A 17,801-nucleotide genomic window follows, 5' to 3' on the forward strand; every position below is an offset into this window, starting at 1 on the left:
AAAATAGCATATCATAGTTATTTTGAATCTGTCATTAGGTATGGTATCATTTTCTGGGGAAATTCAAGTAGTGTATCTCGAATACTGACTGCAAAAGAAAATTATAAGATACATGTGTAGTGCACAACAAACAGAATCTTGTCGCCCATTATTTCGGAACCTGCAAATCCTAACAGTTCCCTCCATATACATTTATGAAATTATAATCTTTGTACACAGCAGACAAAAATTATTTGAGGAAAATCATTTTAACCACACATACAACACAAGAAATAAAAATAATTTTATGTTACCCACACACCATTTGAAATTATATGCACAAGCTCCACAGTATATGGGGATGACAATATATAACAAGCTAATGGTCAAAAATATATTTAATATGAAGCCAGAGAGTCTAAAAATAAGGCTACAGCAGATTCTGGGGGAGAAATGCTACTATTCAGTAGAAGAATTCATAGAGGATGACATGATAATTTGAGCAAAGGGTAATTAATTGTTAGTCTTTTATTGTATGTGTAACAAAATACTATTATTACTATGATACCATTTGTTAAAGTCAGTTGTTGTAATTAATTGTTAGTTTTTTTATCGTATGTGTATTTTTATATTGTATTATTGTTATGGTACCATTTGTTAAAATCGGGTGTTGTATGTATACAGGGTGTTACAAAAAGGTACGGCCAAACTTTCAGGAAACATTCTTCACACACAAATAAAGAAAAGATGTTATGTGGACATGTGTCCGGAAACGCTTAATTTCCATGTTAGAGTTCATTTTAGTTTCGTCAGTATGTACTGTACTTTCTCGATTCACCGCCAGTTGGCCCAATTGAAGGCAGGTAATGTTGACTTCGGTGCTTGTGTTGACATGCGACTCATTGCTCTACAGTACTAGCATCAAGCACATCAGTACGTAGCATCAACAAGTTAGTGGTCATCACGAACGCGGTTTTGCAGTCAGTGCAATGTTTACAAATGTGGAGTTGGCAGATGCCCATTTGATGTATGGATTAGCACAGGGCAACAGCCATGGCGCGGTATGTTTGTATCGAGAAAGATTTCCAGAACGAAGGTGTCCTGACAGGAAGACGTTCGAAGCAATTGATCGGCATCTTAGGGAGCATGGAACATTCCAGCCTATGACTTGCGACTGGGGAAGACCTAGAACGACGAGGACACCTGCAATGGACGAGGCAATTCTTCGTGCAGTTGACGATAACCCTAATGTCAGCGTCAGAGAAGTTGCTACTGTACAAGGTAACGTTGACCACGTCACTGTATCGAGAGTGCTATGGGAGAACCAGTTGTTTCTGTACCATGTACAGCGTATGCAGGCACTATCAGCAGCTGATTGGCCTCCACGGGTACACTTCTGCGAATGGTTCATCCAACAATGTGTCAATCCTCATTTCAGTGCAAATGTTCTCTTTATGGATGAGGCTACATTCCACCGTGATCAAATTTTAAATTTTCACAATCAACATGTGTGGGCTGACGAGAATCCGCACGCAATTGTTCAGTCATGTCATCAACACAGATTTTCTGTGGACGATTGGGCAGGCATTGTTGGTGGTGTCTTGATTGGGCCCCATGTTCTTCCACCTACGCTCAATGGAGCATGTTATCATGATTTCATATGGGATACTCTACCAGTGCTGCTAGAACATGTGCCTTTACAAGTACGACACAACATGTGGTTTATGCACGATGGAGCTCCTGCACATTTCAGTCGAAGTGTTCGTATGCTTCTCAACAACAGATTCGATGACCGATGGATTGGTAGAGGTGGACCAATTCCATGGCCTCCACGCTCTCCTGACCTCAACCCTCTTGACTTTCATTTATGGGGGCATTTGAAAGCTCTTGTCTACGCAGCCCCGGTACCAACTGTAGAGACTCTTCGTGCTCGTATTGTGGACGGCTGTGATACAATATGCCATTCTCCAGGGCTGCATCAGCGCATCAGGGATTCCATGTGATGGAGGGTGGATGCATGTATCCTCGCTAACGGAGGACATTTTGAACATTTCCTGTAACAAAGTGTTTGAAGTCACGCTGGTACGTTCTGTTGCTGGGTGTTTCCATTCCATGATTAATGTGATTTGAAGAGAAGTAATAAAATGAGCTCTAACGTGGAAAGTAAGCATATCCACATAACATATTTTCTTTCTTTGTGTGTGAGGAATGTTTCCTGAAAGTTTGGCCGTACCTTTTTGTAACACCCTGTATGGTAAAACTTTGCCAAAATTTTGACGTGTCTCCTGTACCTGAATCAAATGATTTAGATTATGTACAATATGAGACTGTTGTTCTTGTTGTTGTGGTCTTCAGTCCTGAGACTGGTTTGATGCAGCTCTCCATGCTACTCTATCCTGTGCAAGCTTTTTCATCTCCCAGTACCTACTGCAACCTACATCCTTCTGAATCTGCTTAGTGTATTCATCTCTTGGTCTCCCCCTACGATTTTTACCCTCCACGCTGCCCTCCAATACTAAATTGGTGATCCCTTGATGCCTCAGAACATGTCCTACCAACCGATCCCTTCTTCTGGTCAAGTTGTGCCACAAACTTCTCTTCTCCCCAATCCTATTCAATACTTCCTCATTAGTTATGTGATCTACCCATCTAATCTTCAGCATTCTTCTGTAGCACCACATTTCGAAAGCTTCTATTCTCTTCTTGTCCAAACTATTTATCGTCCATGTTTCACTTCCATACATGGCTACACTCCATACGAATACTTTCAGAAATGACTTCCTGACACTTAAATCAATACTGGATGTTAACAAATTTCTCTTCTTCAGAAACGCTTTCCTTGCCATTGCCAGTCTACGTTTTATATCCTCTCTACTTCGACCATCATCAGTTATTTTGCTCCCCAAATAGCAAAACTCCTTTACTACTTTAAGTGCCTTATTTCCTAATCTAATTCCCTCAGCATCACCCGACTTAATTAGACTACATTCCATTATCCTTGTTTTGCTTTTGTTGATGTTCATCTTATATCCTCCTTTCAAGACACTGTCCATTCCATTCAACTGCTCTTCCAAGTCCTTTGCTGTCTCTGACAGAATTACAATGTCATCGGCGAACCTCAAAGTTTTTATTTCTTCTCCATGAATTTTAATACCTACTCCGAATTTTTCTTTTGTTTCCTTTACTGCTTGCTCAATATACAGATTGAACAACATCGGGGACAGGCTACAACCCTGTCTTACTCCCTTCCCAACCACTGCTTCCCTTTCATGTCCCTCGACTCTTATAACTGCCATCTGGTTTCTGTACAAATTGTAAATAGCCTTTCGCTCCCTGTATTTTACCCCTGCCACCTTTAGAATTTGAAAGAGAGTATTCCAGTCAACATTGTCAAAAGCTTTCTCTAAGTCTACAAATGCTAGAAACGTAGGTTTGCCTTTCCTTAATCTTTCTTCTAAGATAAGTCGTAATGTCAGTATTGCCTCACGTGCTCCAGTGTTTCTACGGAATCCAAACTGATCTTCCCCGAGGTTGGCTTCTACTAGTTTTTCCATTCGTCTGTAAAGAATTCGTGTTAGTATTTTGCAGCTGTGACTTATTAAGCTGATAGTTCGGTAATTTTCACATCTGTCAACACCTGCTTTCTTTGGGATTGGAATTATTATATTCTTCTTGAAGTCTGAGGGTATTTCGCCTGTTTCATACATCTTGCTCACCAGATGGTAGAGTTTTGTCAGGACTGGCTCTCCCACGGCCGTCAGTAGTTCCAATGGAATATTGTCTACTCCGGGGGCCTTGTTTCGACTCAGGTCTTTCAGTGCTCTGTCAAACTCTTCACGCAGTATCGTATCTCCCATTTCATCTTCATCTACATCCTCTTCCATTTCCATAATATTGTCCTCAAGTACATCGCCCTTGTATAGACCCTCTATATACTACTTCCACCTTTCTGCTTTCCCTTCTTTGCTTAGAACTGGGTTTCCATCTGAGCTCTTGATATTCATACAAGTCGTTCTCTTATCTCCAAAGGTCTCTTTAATTTTCCTGTAGGCGGTATCTATCTTACCCCTAGTGAGATAGGCCTCTACATCCTTACATTTATCCTCTAGCCATCCCTGCTTAGCCATTTTGCACTTCCTGTCGATCTCATTTTTGACACGTTTGTATTCCTTTTTGCCTGTTTCACTTACTGCATTTTTATATTTTCTCCTTTCATCAATTAAATTCAATATTTCTTCTGTTACCCAAGGATTTCTACTAGCCCTCGTCTTTATACCTACTTGATCCTCTGCTGCCTTCACTACTTCATCCCTCAAAGCTACCCATTCTTCTTCTACTGTATTTATTTCCCCCATTCCTGTCAATTGCTCCCTTATGCTCTCCCTGAATCTCCGTAAAACCTCTGGTTCTTTTAGTTTATCCAGGTCCCATCTCCTTAAATTCCCACCTTTTTGCAGTTTCTTCAGTTTTAATCTACAGGTCATAACCAATAGATTGTGGTCAGAGTCCACATCTGCCCCTGGAAATGTCTTACAATTTAAAACCTGGTTCCTAAATCTCTGTCTTACCATTATATAATCATTTGATACCTTTTAGTATCTCCAGGGTTCTTCCATGTATACAACCTTCTTTCATGATTCTTAAACCAAGTGTTAGTTATGATTATGTTGTGCTCTGTGCAAAATTCTACCAGGCGGCTTCCTCTTTCATTTCTGTCCCCCAATCCATATTCACCTACTATGTTTCCTTCTCTCCCTTTTCCTACACTCGAAATCCAGTCACCCATGACTATTAAATTTTCGTCTCCCTTCACAATCTGAATAATTTCTTTTATTTCATCATACATTTCTTCAATTTCTTCGTCATCTGCAGAGCTAGTTGGCATATAAACTTGTACTACTGTAGTAGGTGTGGGCTTCGTATCTATCTTGGCCACAATAATGCGTTCACTATGCTGTTTGTAGTAGCTTACCCGCATTCCTATTTTCCTATTCATTATCAAACCTACTCCTGCATTACCCCTATTTGATTTTGTGTTTATAACCCTGTAGTCACCTGACCAGAAGTCTTGTTCCTCCTGCCACCGAACTTCACTAATTCCCACTATATCTAACTTCAACCTATCCATTTCCCTTTTCAAATTTTCTAACCTACCTGCCCGATTAAGGGATCTGACATTCCACGCTCCGATCCGTAGAACGCCAGTTTTCTTTCTCCTGATAACGACATCCTCCTGAGTAGTCCCCGCCCGGAGATCCGAATGGGGGACTATTTTACCTCCGGAATATTTTACCCAAGAGGACGCCATCATCATTTAATCATACAGTAAAGCTGCATGCCCTCGGGAAAAATTACGGCTGTAGTTTCCCCTTGCTTTCAGCCGTTCGCATTACCAGCACAGCAAGGCCGTTTTGGTTATTGTTACAAGGCCAGATCAGTCAATCATCCAGACTGTTGCCCTTGCAACTACTGAAAAGGCTGCTGCCCCTCTTCAGGAACCACACGTTTGTCTGGCCTCTCAACAGATACCCCTCCATTGTGGTTGCACCTACGGTACGGCTATCTGTATCGCTGAGGCACGTAAGCCTCCCCACCAACGGCAAGGTCCATGGTTCATGGGGGAGGGGGGGGGGGGGGGGGGGAGGAATATGAGACTAATAAACCAAAATTCACATCATGACATCTGAACTCTTCGTAAGTTGGTATGCAGCCAATGAACTTGTTTATAATCCAGGCAAAACCCAAAAGCATGTGCTAGGACTGTCAGGGACCGTAGATAATAAATGTGTCAAACTCTTAGAAAAACATATAGATACCAAACTCAGCTGGGCAGAATATATCAACCAAGTCTGTAAAAAGATTTCACAAATGGCCTACCTCATGTGGAAACAGAGATATGACCAACAATAATTATTTCCATATGACATATTTTGTGCTCTTTCAGTCACATATCATATGGTGTACTCGTATGGCGGCATTCTTCTCATATCAGTAACATTTTAAATGTACAAGTAAAAGATTGTCACTGGTCCTACAGATCACATATAACAGTGGTGAATCTGTAAAATTATGAGCCTGCACTTTTTCTCAAGAACAGCATTAAAGAATGAATTATAAGGAAAATAATTCATGAACATGACACTAGAAATAAGGCAAACATTGACATCTCAAGACACAGGCTAGCAAAAACAGGTACTTCCGAAAGTGAACATCCTCAAAATTTTTAAGAAGTTTCCTCTTGCTGCTCAATTCTTGCCATTTAAAAAATTGAAATTTAAATTATATGACTGACTAACAAAAAATCAATGTTACAATATAAAAGAGTGTTATGATATGAACAATGCTGATAATAATATTTAAGATTGTAGGCATATACAAGATACTTGAGTTGTACATGTAATATGAATATTAATTTTTATACTTTGATTGCAACTGTAACTTACTATCACTGGAAAAAACCTATTCTACTGTATGTGGTCAATGACAATAAATAATTTGAATCTGAGTTCATGTTATGTCTTTCCAGGTGATAAATTACAGTCCCTCCTAGCACTGAAAGTGTGCAAATCTCTATTTAGACTATTACACTGCTTGTATTTTAAAATAAGTTGAACAGTTTCATAAACATATATTGATGCAGTATTAGTAGAGTCTTACTTTTGAAAGTACTCTTGCAAGACTCATTAAAACCAAGCTTACACACACTACTGGCTTTTCTTTTTTTTTTTTTTTTTTTTTTTTTGGGAGGATGACTACCCAATTTACATGATGGTCACAGCACACCTCCATATTTCAGTTCCACATATGAGCTATGGATACACTAAAGCATAGTAGATAATACTAACTTGCTCATAATTAAGAACTTGTGGCATTATCCTATTTATGAAAATTGATTTTCTAATTTTTGGCATCAAATATCAATCTCTGCTCCCACGAGAGATTCCAGTCTAACATTGTGCCAAGGAAAGCAATTTTGCCACCCAACTTTTATTTCTGTACCATCATCAGACGCTCCATCTGGTTGGTGGTGTATCTGATAGTCTATTAGACTAGTTTCACTAATGTTTACGGTTAAGTGATTGTTTTGGAAGTAATTACTAAATCCAAGTAAAACACCAAAACAATATCGGACCATATCATTGTGGTTGGGCCCCAGTAACAACTACTGTGTCATCTGCATAAGTTGAGTACCTTACTACTGTGTGCTGTGGGCAGATCGTTAACACATAATGTGAACAATAAAGGCCCAACACATAATATGAACAATAAAGACCACAGAATTGACCCTTGGGGCATACCACACTTAACTATAGCTGGACTGGAGCTGTGCTTCTTAATAATGTTGCCCATTTGGTGTATGATTTATGTGACCTGATATCGATCTTGTGGGTATGACTGTAACAGACTTTTAGCTGTGCCTCTGATACTATAAGTTTCCATTGTATTGAGTGGCAGTTCACGAGATACTGTGTCAAATGCACATGACAGATCTGGCAACAAACATGCCACCCTTTTTTTCTCATCTGATTTCATTAATGCACTAGGTCACATATGGCTGATGATGTAGAGTAGTCTTTCCTAGAGTAGTCTTTCCTTTCCTAAGTTTCTCATTAACACCTTTTCTTTGACAAGAAAGTTTTCTAATGTACTGCAATAATTTTTTTCTAACAATTTGCTTAGAATTGGAATTAAGCTTATTGGTTAATAGTTTTCAATTTTGTCTGCACTACCTTCTTTATGCACTGGCTTGACGACTGTATATTTTAATACTGTTATTCAAACTTTTTTGAAGAGGTCAACCAGAACAGGAATGAGTGTTCGCATTTTTGTAAGATAATGGAGCAAATTACATCCCATCTAGTAGAGACTTGGTTGGCATTTTATTTATGATGCTCACTATTTCAGTTGTATTTGTTTAATACATATACACTGATTTATGTACCTGGTAAGGAGTTTTGCAGTCAACAGCTCCAGAGTTCATGCATAAGTGACCTGGATTAATAAAGAAGATATCAGAAGCATTGCCAACCAGGGTCTAAAACATTCATACTATCAGTCCTCAGTTGGATATTACTAACACTGGGCTTTGATTTTTGGCAAAGCCTGTCAATTACACACTTTCATACTGATTTGCTTATGTTATTTGAGCTTGCTATTTTTTGTTGTATAATTTTCTCTGTTTGTAAATTCAGCATTTCTTTATAGGCTTTTTGATATGTTTTGTAGATATCTCTATCTGATAGCCCTGGGAACACACTTTATATTTTCCATGTAATAATCATTTTATCCTTCAGTTGTTTCATTTCTGAAGGCAGTGTCACATGGTTTTGAGTATATTTCTTTTTGAAAATCATGGAAAATATTACAATGAAATGGGCAAAGAAATTTATAAAAGTTATTCCATTTGTCTGCAACATTTTCTGCACAATATACGGGGTGAACATTCATAAAACTAACAAAACTGCAGGGATGGATTCCTAACTGGAAATGGAGGAAAAATGAGCCTATGAACATGTGACTGGAAATGCATCATTGGCACTGTAGATGGAACTAATGAATGGAAGTTCCTCTGAACACGTGCTATGTGTTCCTTGTGTGTTGGAGGCTGTGTGATTGACGCAGCATACTTTAAGCAGTAGAATGGTCAGGCATTAATGTCAGGAACAAGCCACAACGATGTTTATGTATGGCAAAACAGATGAGGTCAAAGTTGAGTGTGATATTGAAGTCATCTGATCATGTATAACAGGGGTAGGTGAAACTAAGTTAATTGTTGGATGTTTTTACCGGCCACCCAATTCTGCTGTGACAGTTCCAGAGTCATTCAAAGAGAGCACGCAAATACCCAGATCATTCAAAAATAGTTGGCGGTGACTTTAACCTGCCGTGTATAGACTAGGATGTCTATGGATACATTGTGGGGGATACAGACAGACAGTTATGTGAAATACTTTCAAACACATTGTCTGAAAATTGTCTTGAGCAGCTAGCTCAGCAGCCCACACACAAGGAAATATCTTAAACTTTGTAGCTATAACTAGGCCAGAACTTATTGGCAAAGTCAGTATAGAAATGAGGATTAACAACCATGATGTCATTATAGTAACTATGGCTATGAAAGTTCATAAATGAGTCAAGAAGGCTAGGAGAGTGTTTCCACTAGATAGAGCAGATAAGGAGTTATTAACATCTCACTTAGACAGTGAACTGGCATCACTTTGTTCCAGTAAGATGGGTGTAGAGGAATTAATGGCAAAGTTTAAGCAGATTGTAAATCATGGTTTGGAGAGTTACATGTCTAGTAAGTGGATAAAAGATGGAAAAACCCACCATGATTTAATAACGAAATTTGGAAGATGCTGAGGAAGCACAGCCTGTTCCATTCTCAGTTCAAAAGGGAATGTATAAATGATGACAAGTGAAAGTTAGTAGAGATTTGTGTGTCTGTGAAAAGATCTATGCACAAAGCATGCAACAGCTACCACCATCAAACTATAGCAAACGATCAGGCAGAGAGAGAGAGAGAGAGAGAGAGAGAGAGAGAGAGAGAGAGAGAGAGAGAGAGAGAGAGAGAGAGGAATAATAATAATAATAATAATAATAATAATAATAATCTGGTCATATGTAAAATCATTAAACAGCTCTAAGGCTTCCATTCTGTCCATTGTTGACCAGTCTGGTGTTGCAGTTAAAGGCAGCAAAACGAAAGCCGAAATTTTAAATTTCATGTTCAGGAAATTGGTCACACAGGAAAATCATGCTGTCATCTGACCACTGACCACTGGAGAGACTCCCATGTAGACAACATAGTAATAAGTATACCTGGTATATAGAAGCAGCTGAAAGATTTGAAAGCAAGTAATTCACCAGGTCCTGATGGAATCCCAGTTCAATTTTACAAAGAGTATTCTACAGAATTGGCCCCTTACCTAGCTTGCATTTATCATGAATCTCTCACCTAGCACAAAGTCCCAAGACACTGGAAAAAAGTGCAAGTGACTCCATTATATAAAAAAGGTAAAAGAACGGACCCGCAAAATTACAGAACAAAATCCCTAACTTCTGTTTGCTGCAGATTCCTTGCACATATTTTCAGTTTGAATACAATAAACTTTCTTGAGACTGAGTAGCTTATGTCCACAAACCAGCATGGTTTTAGAAAGCATTGCTCACGTGAAACTCAGCTTGCCCGTTTTTCACGCGATATACTGAGAACTATGGATGAAGGGCAACAGGTGGATTCCATATTTCTAGATTTCTGGAAAGCATTTGACATGGTGCCCCATTTCAGGCTTTTAACACAGGTATGAACATATGTAATAAGTTCACAGATATGTGAGTGGCTAGACTTCTTGTATGTTGTCCTTGATGGCACGTGTTCATCAGAGACAAGGGTTTTTTGTTGGTTGGTTGGTTTGGTGTACAAAGGGACCAAACTATAAGGTCATCAGTCCCTTTTCCTGATGCAACCAAGGCTCAAGGTACAGAGACACCCAACACCACACCTAAAAAGATAATTAATGTAACGGACAAAATATGGGGAAAACATACACCACAAGGAAAAGTGGAAGAAGGAATTAAAACCATAGAGCAGAAGGTCTGGGCTGGCTGATCACAATAATAAAAGAGGATGAGCCAGCTACTCTGCAACACTTTAAAATGTCCACTCCAAAAAGACAAGGCGGGATGAACACATGTAGGGAAAAGATGACCACCAAGACAAACAAATGCATAGAAAGTGTGACAGAGTTAAAATGGAGGGAGGGTGCTGACCTCAGAGAGAAGACTAAACGCTCACCCTTAGAAGGTATGATAAAACCCCCATCACGAATAAAACATAAAACTAAATCTGCTGTTAAGGCATTGTCGCCCAACACCGAAGGTAGGGTGCTGGGAAGATTAAAAGTCTGCCGCAGAGTGGCTAAAAGTGGGCAGTCCAGCAAGATGTGGATGACAGTCATATGTGAGCCACAGTGACACTGAGGCGGGTCCTCCCAACGGAGGAGGTAGCCATGTCTTAGCCACGTATGGCCAATGCGGAGCCAGTAGAGAACCACAGAGTCCCTGTGAGAGGCCTGCATAGAGGTCTTCCACACATTCATAGTCTCCTTAAGGGCACGAAGATTATTGTGCGTACTGAGATCATGCAATTCCATCTCCCAAAGCTGAAATACCTTTTGGCGTAATAATGATCGCAGGTCAGTTATAGGGATACCGATCTCCAGAAGTGGTTTCAGTGTAGCCTCTTTGGCCAGCCTGTCAGAAAGTTCATTTCCTGGAATTCTGACATGGCCGATGCGGGAGACGAATCGCCACAGATGGAAAAAGGAGATGGTAATTCGGATCCTCAGGAGAACTACGAATGTGTGCAACATAATTGGCGACCAGTTGTGCATGCTTAACCTCCAATGGAGGGACTCTGGCCTCCGCCAGAACGCTGCTCACCAGACTCATCCTGAAAGCTGCCATTCCCAGTCGAACGCCACAGTGGTGCACTGGGTTGAGTAAACGCAATGCTGAGGGTGCCGCTGAACCATAAACCACACTCCCATAGTCAAGGCAGGATTGAACAAGGGCTCTGTAGAGCTGCAGCAGTGTAAAGTGATCTGCACCCTAGTTGGTGTTGCTCAAGCAGCAGAGGGCATTGAGGCGCTGCCAGCACTTCTGCTTCAGCTGACAAAGATGAGGAAGCCATGTCAATCGGGCATTGAAAACCAGTCCTAAGAATTAATGTGTCTCCACTACAGTCAGTGGATCATTATTACGGTAAAGTTCTGGTTCCAGACGCCGACAGAAGTGCATGACACATGACTTTATGGCTGAAAACTGGAAGTCATGGGCTAAACTCCATGACTGCACCTTGTGTCTGGCTCCCTGTAGGTGCTGTTTGGCAGCACCAGTACTGGCAGAGCAGTTCGAAATGCAGAAGTTGTCTGCATACAGAGAAGGTGAGACCGACAGCTCGACAGCTGCTGCTAGACCGTTAATGGCCACTAAAAATAGAGGTTCACTCAATACAAAGCCCTGCGAGACCCCATTCTCCTGGATATGGGGTGAACTATGAGAGGCTCCAATATGGAGCGACAGGAAATTTTGGATAAAAATCGGGAGCACGCCCCAGAGACCCCGCTCATATAATGTGATGTGTCGGCAGCTGGGCTGTAGCTACACGACGAAAATCAATCGGAAACGATTCGACCACGTCATCGGTTTCCGAATCAATGAACAGGCAAGCAAGTTCGGAAGAATCGAATGCTTTATCCTCAGCAACAGGCAAACGGGACAACGCATCAGCGTTGCCGTGCTTAGCAGTGGACCGATACAAGATATCATAGCGGTACTGCGAGAGGAAAATAGACCAGCGAATGAATTTCTGCGCTGTACGCGGAGGTACAGGCTTGGTCAGATGAAAAAGCAATGTCAAAGGTTTGTGGTCTGTGATGATGGTAAAGTGACGACCATGGAGCAACTCAGCCGGCGAGCGACCATCTCGGGGCTGAGAGCGATATGAAGACAAAAAAAGCAACAATGCGTCCTCCCGAGAATGCGACTCTTTCAATTTCAACATCTGTGACTTGAAAGTCCGGACCAATCGTTCAGCGGCACCGTTTGACTGAGGCGAAAACGGCGCGGATGTCAGATGTTGAATACCATTGGCCTGGCAGAATGACTGAAATTCTGCGGACATGAATTGTGGGCCATTGTCGGAAATAATAGTCTGCGGAAGACCTTCAATGCAAAAGATAGCAGACAACGCTTGGATGGTGGCAGAGGACGTCGTGGAAGACATCCGGACAACAAAAGGAAAATTACTGAAGGCATCTACCAGAACCAACCATCGAGCATTCCAGAATGGACCAGCAAAATCAATGTCCAAGCGTTGCCAAGGGGAAGTGGCTTTTGGCCATGCAAAGACTTTCCGCGGCGGTGCGGATTGTTGTTCGGCACACGCCATGCAAGAAGAACACATATTCGTAATCGCAGCATCGATTCCGAACTAAGTACAGTGCCGACGAGCAAGTTGTTTCGTTCGCACTATACCCCAATGTCCTTGGTGAAGAAGCCGTAAGACAGAGGACTGTAACGAACGTGGGACCACGACTCTTGACTGATCATTATCAGAACGCAACAACAAAACACCACGTCGAACAAAAAGTCTCTCCCTGTGAGCAAAAAATCGGCGAACCAACGGATCCTCGATCCGAGACTTTGACAAAGGCCATTGCGTAGCAACAAAACGTAAAACAGTAGCAAGGACAGGGTTAGCGTGCCATTCAAACCGATGCGGCCGCCGCCGCTTCACCGCTACCGCAACCACAACTCGCAGTTGCACCGCCTTTTAGGCACTACGACCCGAACCACGAGACTTGGCAGGAATGGTCCCGCCAGTTTGCCTTCCACCTCACCGCCTACAGAATTCAAGGTAATGAGCGGCAGCCGTTTTTGCTTTCTTGTGTCGGTGTGTCCACCTACCGTGTGATAGTGAAATTGTTTCCCCGACGCGACGTAGCAACTCTGTCCTACGACGAAATTTTGTCTGCTTTAGATGCCTATTTCAAAGAAACAGTTAATGTGGTTGCCAAACGGTATACGTTTTTTCGTACAAAATGTACGGCTGGTCAAACTAATAGGGAGTGGGTAGCAACATTGCAAGGATTTACTAGGGACTGTGCCTTTGACTGTGACTGTGGTCTTTCTTATTCAGATACAATGGTGCGTGATGCAATTGCACAGAACGTTTCTGATGTTCGCATACGGGCGCATACACCGCATGTTGACGTGCACCCTGGACTAGGTTTTCAGGCGTTTCCTAGCTCCCCTCAGACCGAATGGCCGGGTGCGGGTGGCACAGCCTCGCCTGTTGTTAGGCTCCCCACCTCATCACATACGTCAACATGGGGTCCTCCCCACGGCGGGCGGAAGCCTTATCTCACGACCGTTCGCCGATTTGCGGGGGAGGAATGTGGTGTCACCGCCAGACACCACACTTGCTAGGTGGTAGTTTAAATCGGCTGCGGTCCATTTAGTACATGTCGGACCCGCGTGTCGCCACTGTGTGATCGCAGACCTAGCGCCACCACAAGGCAGGTCTCGTGATACGAACAAGCACTCGCCCCAGTTGCACGGACGACCTAGCTAGCGACTAGATGTACGAAGCCTTTCTCTCTCATTAGCCGAGAGACAGAATAGCCTTCAGCTAAGTTAATGGCTACGAACTAGCAAGGCGCCATTAGCCTTACAGTGATTGTAATTAAAGTCTCCTGTGTATAGTCAAGAGCGATGTACCACAATGATTGATTAAAGATAAGTATTAATCCAGCTACGTACTTTTCTTCATAGCATTAATTACGTAGCCTGTTCCAGACTTGACGCCCGTCGGTGTGTGTGTACGCGTGCCTATCCTACCGGCTACTTCAAGTGGCGTAGCAGTCTTGTTACATCACAACATAATGTGGCAAGGATATGATGTCTCCAGGTAATGTCGTAAGCTTTTCGTAACTCAAAAAAGACAGCAACCAGGTGTTGGCATCTGGAAAAGGCTGTTTGGATGGCAGACTGGAGGGAAACCTGATTATCAATGGTAGAGTGACCCTGGCAGAAACCTCCCTGGCATGGAGCCAGTAGGCCATGTGACTCCAGGACCCAACACAACTGCCGACTTACCATACATTCTAACAGCTTACAGACAACGTTGATGAGGCCGATGAGCTGATAGCTATCCAAATCAAGTGGGTTTTTACCGGGTCTGAGCCCTGGAATGATGGCACTCTCCCGCCATTGCGATAGAAAGACGCCATCACACCAGATCCGGTTGAAGATGATGAGGAGATGTTGATTGTAGTTGGATGAGAGATGTTTGATCATCTGACTGTGGATCCAATCTGGTGCAGGAACTGTGTTGGGGCAATGTGCAATGATGCTGAGGAGCTCCCACTCTGTAAATGGAGCATTATAGGGTTCACTGTGACGTTCAGTGAACGAGAGGGCTTTCCGCTGTTTGAGAGTGTGAAATGCTGGGGGATAATTCTCTGACGTGGAGGCTTGAGCATAGTGCTCAGCAAAGTGCTCAGCAATTGTGTCTGCATCAGTAGAGAACACAACATTGATGTTAATGCCGGTAACACCTGTCGGGGTCTGGTACCCACAAACATGTCTGATCTTCGTCCAGACTTGGGAAGGTGACATATGGCACCTAATGGTCGAGACGTACCTCTCCCAACTCTCCTATTTCCATCTTTTTATAACCTGGCAAATATGGGAACAGAGCCATTTAAAGGCTATTAGGTGCTCTAGGGAAAGAAGCCGTTTATGACGCTGTAGAATTCGTTGATGCTCTTTAATGGAATCAGCGATTTCTGGCGACAATCAAGGTACTGACTTTCGCCAGGGGCACCCTAAAGAACAAAGGATTGTGTTTCCTGCCACAGAAATGATTGTTCTAGTGACCTGCTCAACTACCACATTGATGGTACCATGTGGGAGAGATTCAGTGGTGACAGCAGAGATGAAATCTTCCCAGTCTGCCTTGTTTAAAGCCCATCTTGGTAGACATCTGGGGGAATGGAGCTGGGCGAGTGACAGGAAGATGGGAAAGTGGTCACTACCACATAAGTCATCGTTGGCTCTCCAGTGGACAGATGGGAGAAGTCCCGGGCTGCAGAGGGATAAATCACTGGCCGAGTAAGTGCCATAAGCCACACTGAAATGTGTGGTGGCCCAGTATTTAAGAGGCAGAGGTCGAGTTGAGACAGTAAAGTTTCGACATCTCTATCTTGGCCAGTAAGCACAGTTCACCCCACAAGGGGTTATGGATGTTAAAATCTCCCAAAAGTGGGAAAGGTTTAGGGAGTTAATGAATCAGTGTAGCCAATGTGTTGAGGGGTACTGCACCATCTGGAGGAAGATATATGTTGCAGACAGTTATTTCTTGCATCGTCCTTATCCTGACAGCCACAGCTTCAAGAGGGGTTTGAAGTGGCATAGGATCACTGCATACCGAGTTCAGGACATAGACACAAATTCCACCTGACACTCTATTATAGTCACTACGGTTCTTGTAATATCCCCTATACGCAGGGGTCCACATTGCCGGGAACCAGGTTTCCTGGAGGGCAATACAGAAAGCAGGTGTAAAGCTTAACAGTTGCCGTAGCTCAGCCAGGTGGTGGAAAAAACCGCAGCAATTCCACTGAAGGATGACGTTATCGTGAGGCTGGGAAGGCATGAAGCATGCAAGGAGGCAGGTTATGCCTCAGGGCACCTGCTGCCACCGATTGAGTATTTGTATCCATTCCTATTGTGGATGAGACATCAGTGAGATCCAGGTCCTTCGGGGATGCTGAGAGCTCCACCTCATCCACAGGTGCAGAATTAGTAGGCAGTGGTGGTGTCGGGGCCACTGGAGGGTCCTTTTTCTTAGCAGATTTCTTTGTTTGCTTGCCCTCTCGCTTCTCTTTAGGGGCTTGCTGGGAGGACCTCTCCGAAGTAGCTTCAGGCATGGAGGAAGACTTTGAAGCTCTTCGTTCAGCAGCTTTTGGCTCCTTTAACCATTGGCGAGTGTCCGCTTTGGTATTAGCAGAGACCTAGGGAGAAAGGGTCCCAACGGACCCCTTGCGCATGAAAAGAGCTGGAGGAGGATGTTGCTTCTCCAGCTAAGGGGAGGGGTCTGATGCCCCCTGCATTTGGGGGGGCCTTCCTTCCGAAGTAGGTACTTTGGGAGCAATGGAAGGAGATTTTTCCCCTATCATCAAGGGGGCACATGTATTCTGGAGGCCTGGAGGGCCCACTGTTTGTGGCATAGAGTGTGGTATGACTGGTATTTGTGATGGCAATGGTAATGTAGCAGCAGTGTATGTGGACATCAACCGAACAGGGTGTAATCATTCAAATTTACGTTTAGCATCTTGGTAAGTCAACTGGTCCAGGGTCTTGTACTCCATGATTTTCTGCTCCTTTTGGAGTACTGTGAAGTCTGGCGAGCAGGGGGAGTGCTGCTCTCCGCAGTTGATACAAGTTGGAGGAGGTGCACAAGGAGTATCAGGATGCAGTGGACGTCCACCGTCTCAACATGTGGTGTTGGAGGTGCAGCGGGAAGACATGTGTCCAAATTTCCAACACTTAAAGCACCGCACAGGGGGAGGGACATATGGTTTACTGTCACAGCAGTAAACCATCACTTTGACCTTTTCAGGCAATGAATTACCCTCAAAGGACAAGATGAAGGCACTGGTAGCGACCCTATTGTCTTTGTGTCCCCTGTAAATGTACCGCATGAAATGAACACCCCACCGTTCCAGATTGTCACAGAGCTCGTTGTCACATCAACTCTGTCTGACAAATATTTTTGTAAGAAATCACCAACTATGCTACTAGAAGATCTGTACAGCCCCACAACAATCAGGGGTACTTTGTTTACTACTTGCTTAATGGTCAAATTTCGAATTTCATTTCCACACTAAGTTCCGTAATAAAATCCAGTTTTGTGACATGTAGATGGTCTTTACAATACATGACAATACCATCACTTTTATGTTCTGATGGACTGAAATTATTGCACAAAGTATAGCTGTCGAATATGGTCATAGTAATAAATTAATGGACACACTATGTTCTATAAGAGTGATCACATCCACATTCTTCTCACTTAGTTTTTACTGTACCTGTATGCACTTGTTGCTTAGATACTGAATATTCTGACTGAGCACTTTAAGACTTGTTTTCTGTTTCTTCAAGACATTCCTTTCGAAACTCTACCTTTCCACGACTTTCCCTTATGTGTTACATTCAGATGCTACAAAAATGTGGATATTTCTCTGTTTACT

The 17,801-nt window shown here is 42.8% G+C and overlaps 1 protein-coding gene across 1 annotated transcript in view; it reads right to left on the minus strand.

Annotated features, from left to right (window-relative positions):
* LOC124723144 (probable cytochrome P450 CYP44) overlaps positions 1-17,801 on the minus strand; it is a 255,877-nt gene that overhangs the window by 194,581 nt on the left and 43,495 nt on the right. The gene's annotated exons all lie outside the window — the stretch shown is intronic.

The sequence above is a fragment of the Schistocerca piceifrons genome, chromosome X (genome assembly GCF_021461385.2).
Source record: "Schistocerca piceifrons isolate TAMUIC-IGC-003096 chromosome X, iqSchPice1.1, whole genome shotgun sequence".
NCBI lineage: Eukaryota > Metazoa > Arthropoda > Insecta > Orthoptera > Acrididae > Schistocerca > Schistocerca piceifrons.